The sequence below is a fragment of the Carassius auratus genome, unplaced genomic scaffold (assembly GCF_003368295.1).
Source record: "Carassius auratus strain Wakin unplaced genomic scaffold, ASM336829v1 scaf_tig00029361, whole genome shotgun sequence".
Classification (NCBI taxonomy): Eukaryota; Metazoa; Chordata; class Actinopteri; order Cypriniformes; family Cyprinidae; genus Carassius; species Carassius auratus.
The window spans coordinates 15444-21033 of NW_020525762.1; the positions used below are offsets into that span (position 1 = coordinate 15444).

Sequence of the window (5590 nt, forward strand, 5' to 3'; positions counted from 1 at the left end):
AATATGAAATGGAGAGCGCAAGAAATTCATAGGACTAGATGTTATGGTTATTCCTCATTTTAACGCGATTTCTGATGCTGTGGTCAGTTTAGTGAAATTTTGCGGGCCACAAAGGTCAGTAGTTGACAGGAAACTCCACTATGCAACAAAAAAAGCTGCATACCAAACTTTACTAACAAAATGTTTTATGTTGACTTTACTTAATTTTGTTTACACAAAATAATTTGATCTAAATCCAGATATATTTTTAAAGTTGAGTGTACTTATATTTTATGAGTTAAGTGTTCAAATTAATTATAATCATAATTTTATCTAAACTATTTTGAGTAGAATTTACTCAAATTAATTATTTGCAACCAGATCAATTTAATCATTTAATTTCTACTTCAATTTGAATCCAATAGTTTTTTAATCTCTTATTGTATCTTTCATTAATATTCAGACAAATAAAGCAAACCCAATATTTTCAACTCTAACTTTATTTTTCTGATCCAAGAGATAGATGTTTGCTTTCCCAAACAAGAGTGCCAGTAATGTAACTTAGTAGTCACCATTTCAGAGACCTCAATACATGGTACACAACAACAGTAACAATCAGTTAATAGTGTTTGAGTATGAATGGGTCATTTTGAGTAGAAAATGAACTCCAGGTGTCACAAAAAAGTATGTTACTAAACCTCACATCAAAAGCAACCATAAAACTGTGTAAATACAACTCGAAAACAGTGAAAAATGTAACATTTTTCATTATTCATGCCCCAGTGCATGATGAGAAATACACTGAAAAAAAAATATTCATTGAATTTACTCAATTTAGATTGTTATGGTAAGTGGTTGTAATCGATTTATTTTAGCTCTATTTAAATAAACTAATTTAGTTGATTAAATTTCAGTAAAATTTGTTTATTTAAATGTAGCTAAAATAAACTGATTGCAACTAAAACAATTTTAGTAAATTCAATTAATCTTTTTATTTTCAGTGTATGGGATCATAACTTTGATATTTACTTAAGGAATCCTTGTAAACATAACAAACTGTTCCAAGGGAAATATACTTGGCATCAGAATTAGGGTCCAAAAAAATTCTTATATATTAATTTGGTTATTACAAACACATAGCTTTTCACTTTAACTGATGGAATGAAGATTATTGTGAGGATTTTATCAGCTGTTTTGACTTTCATTCTCACAGCACCCATTCACTGCAGAAGATCTGCTAGTGAGTAAGTGATGTAATGCTAAAAAAACAAGAAACAAATTCATCTACATGTTGGTGAGGGTGGAGTACGTTTTCTGCGAATTAGTCCAGCCTACAAAAAAGTATTGAACATTTCCAGTATGATTGATCAGGAAAAATGTATGACTCATGAATCAATGTCATCGGGTGTCTTCAATAAACCAGATTCTTAAGAAGATTTATCTAGATGTGGACATGATGAGCAGTGCATATCCAAATGTAAAACACAGTTGCACAGGTAATCTGTTTTGATGCTAGAATGAATACAGGTTGAATGTTAAATGTCCTATTCATCCTACTTGAAGGCCTTGAAACAAATTTTTTCTACTAACCTTCCCAATTTGACTTCCTGTCACCCTAGAGGAACAAGTGTATGAGCAGAGGGGTTTAACAACAGCTCAGACAAATCAGCAACAAATGAAAACAAACCGGAGAGGCACCTCTAATCGCAGCAGAACAGCTTTCACTTCATATCAGAGTGAGAGGTTAGAGAAAGGTGATCATTTCAATCTCTCACCGTCTGCTCAGAATAGCTGTTACGGTGAGACACATTATAACATCTCCTATTCTGATTCCTGGACATTTAGAGTTCATCCATGGACTTTATCCAGAGCTTCTGACCAGAGAAAAGCTGTCTGAGGAGACAAACCTTCCACAAAACACTGTAAAGGCAATTCAGATTTAAAACATGAGCTAACAAATGCTTTTGTTCCCTTCCATCTGAAGGTTTGGTTCTCCAATCGTAGACAGAGGGTGAGGAGGGAACAAAATGAAGAACCAAATGAGTGTGTATCACTGAGTAAGTGTTGATATCTCATTTTCATTGTAGAATTACATAGTCTGCATTATAAACGGTGTCTCCTTCTCAGGTGTAACTAGGCTAGGGTTTCTGGGAAGTAGGAGTACTTTGATTTAGTTGTCAGCAACATCTGCCAGTTCATTTGACGGTTACTTGGCTCATCACACAAAATCTGCTTTTCCATTGGCCCATCATCACAGAGACAGAAACACTTTAGCATTGGCTCATTTGAACTCAAATGCTGCTTAAACCTGTCCACTGAATCTCACAGAGAGTTAGATGCCATACCATCATGAGGAATCAGCTCACCCACTGGTTCCCTTTGTCACAGATGAAAGGATCCTAATGGCTCATCATTCACAGTGCGCTTCTCTTCAATCTCTGATTGGACAGACTTTTTCAACGTTTTGAATTCCAAAAGATAACGTTCATGAGCATTGATGTTGTGGACGGTAGAGGGCAGTAAAGGAATGAAATAGGCACGTGTGGATTTTTCTTCTTTTTTTGGGGGGGGGGGGGGGGGGGTTGTTAATTGTTTAAGCCTATTAAAAACAAATTATGTATTTAATAGTTTGACTGTATGAAATAAGTGAAAGAAATGAGGAAATGTTTTAAAAATTAAATGGACTAGAAGCTTAAAGACTGTCTAACTACATTCAAATAAAAGATGATTTTTCAAATCAGTGAAAACAGATAATAAACAGCGAAGAAAAAAAATAAACCTACATTGAAAAAACATCTTAATTTTTAATTAGACTTTTTTCCACTTTGTGTCTAATAAAACAATTTAATAACCTTAATTCTTAATATTCTTTTTTATTTTATAATATTGAATAATAATTGAAATTTTTTAACCCTTTTTTTATAACCAAATATTTAAGGATGTTTAGATATTTGAACTAGAAAAGACACACATTTTGAGGAAGATATTTCTTTTTTGCAGTGTACGCAACATTTAATGCGATGACTTTATGAATTCAAGAATTTGGGCTCAGATTTAAGAATTTTTAAGGCCATAATTTGCTGGAGGGCAAATTATGACTTTTAAAAACATTTTTAAGACCTGCATTTTTATAATTTACTGTATGTAGCATAATGTTCTACGACGACGCAGCCCTGCTTCCTCACTCCTCAACTTGGTAGAAGCACACATAGTAAAATGTATTGTGAAAAAAAACGATGAGAAAAAATGATGGGAATAGTAAATAAAATTTTATTGGACATAAAGAATGAATGAAACGTTAACAGTTGTGGTGTGCGTAACTAGTCAACCACGTTGTCGTTCATGTTGCATGACGTCATCGAAGTATGTCCCAGAGCGTGCATACTCTTTTGCTACACACTCATAAGTATGTACTTTTCCCTCACAAAAAAAGTACATACTTTTAGGTCGTAGTATAAGTAGGCGAATTGGGACTCAGCTTAAGTGTAACAATATGGAACAGGAACAGGAACTCGAAATAGGAACGCGAGGAAACTGGGTGACGGAAAGTAAGGACTCCATGAAAACAAACAGAAACAGACTGGTTAATAAAGGCAGGGTAATGACTATCAAGTGAAGACACCTGAGTGCAATTAACAGGAGTACAATTACTGTGATGAAGGGACAAGGCTTTGTGGGAATTGTAGTGCCTGCAGTGAAGTGCCTATGGGGAAGTGAGACCACTAGTGGAGACCCAAGGAAGCAGAGACCAGACACCGTGACGAGTGTACATATTAATACTTAAAAGGTACAAAAGTGGCAAAGGTACCACTACCACCCCAGTGACGGCTTTTGTACTTTTTTTGTGTAGCTGAAAAATGCTCACTAAACTTTTTCAGTGTAGAGATATGTTAGGGCCCCTTTATTCCACATTTAGCAGCAAAACCAATTCAGCTTACAAAGTGAGGAAATAGGGGTTTTACAGAAAAGGACAAAACAAAAATAAAAATCCTAGTGGACTGTTGCAGTACTTGTGCCAAGACCCCTGCTATTCAGATTTCTTTGGCAGTCTCGGCATTTGGCACTAGTATCCACACTGACTTACATAATGTCTTATATATGAAATACTTAGTACTTTAGCGCACACTATTTCTCTCTCTCTGTCTCAGACCACCTCTGTCAGTTCATCTGGTAAGAAATCTCTCCTGTGAGCATTGGCCTAAACTCACATACTTCTACACAGCGAATGAACAAGATCAACACTTGGACATAAACCAGAAGCACAAGCTGGGAGTCTGGACAACGCTGACAAGCATGCCGAGGTCAAACTCACGGGCTTATTTCTAATATAAATGCAATTAATCGAAAGATAGTAGTGTTTATTTTCAACATTAGAAAGATCAAACACATAAACTCTTAGGAAAATATAAGATCCCCTATGTACATGCACCATGTGCACCACTCATGAACAAGATGCTCAGAAATAAATACAAGATTGAGGAGAGTCATTATACGGGCAGTTAACAAACCACTGAAGCAGAGAAATGATTTCAAATGATTACTCTCAGAGAGAGTTTGGAGTGGTTTAAACACAAAACCTCTGTGTGTTACTGTACATCAGAATCCTACAGAAGATCAGACATCTTGTGTCTGTTCCAATGGTTTTCAACTCTTGTCCTCTGGGATTCCACAACAGCATAATTTGTTCCAGCCTTAAACTAACACATCTGATTCAACAGATTAATTGAATCAGGTGTATTAGTATAACCTCGCATGGCGACAAAAATCCATCATGGAGCTGGAGCTGAAACAGCTTATTCATGAAAGCTCGCCTGAGTTTCATCCATGATTGCTTCAACATACTGTCTGTCTGTTCCCGTTTGACTCAAATAACCGCTTTATAAATTCAGTTCGCTTTTCAGCAGTTCAAACTTTGACCTTTGACCCATGCTGATTTCAGCTCCCTGAAGGAAACAGGAAACTATTGGTTTGGGTCTGCGTGACCTTTTTTCCTCACACGTCCTTTTGTATCGGCCATAGAGAAGGTTACATTCTTCATCTATGGTTCGCCTGAACCTGCTGAAAGAAAATCGACACAGACTTGGTGGGTTGAAACATCAGATCTGAGCAAATGGAAACCATTAGGCCATGGAAAGTAACATTAGAATATTAAATTATCAGCCATTTTTTCATTTAATTGCAATGTCATTTAAGTATTATTTATATAGTATTGCTTTTGTTCATCTTTTGTAAGTCACCTTGGAGAAAAGCATCTGCTAAATGCATAAATGTACATTTATTTATATGACTTATTCATTATTTATTAATATTATTAAATGTATTCTTTATTAACATCTGCTAAATGCATAAAATAAAAGGTATTAATATTTTGAATAATTGTTTTTAATATTTGTATAAAAAAATAAATTAAAAACATTTCAGTCATTCTGTTTTGTGCTTTAATTTTTTTTTTTTTCTATTTAGCTTTATTTTTCTATCTAATATGTATCTATTTTATATAATAGTTTATATAATATTTATATGAGCTTTTATACATTTTAACGGTTTCATTTTTAGACAGCACTGGTGAGTAGGAATTAGAAAATTACAAATTGCAGAAAAAAAAAAAAAC

At 34.5% G+C, this 5590-nt stretch overlaps 1 pseudogene; it reads left to right on the plus strand.

Moving 5' to 3' along the window:
• Positions 1-1366: 1366 nt before the first annotated feature.
• LOC113079825 (pituitary homeobox homolog Ptx1-like) lies at positions 1367-2447 on the plus strand (annotated as a pseudogene).
• The last annotated feature ends 3143 nt before the right edge of the window (positions 2448-5590 follow it).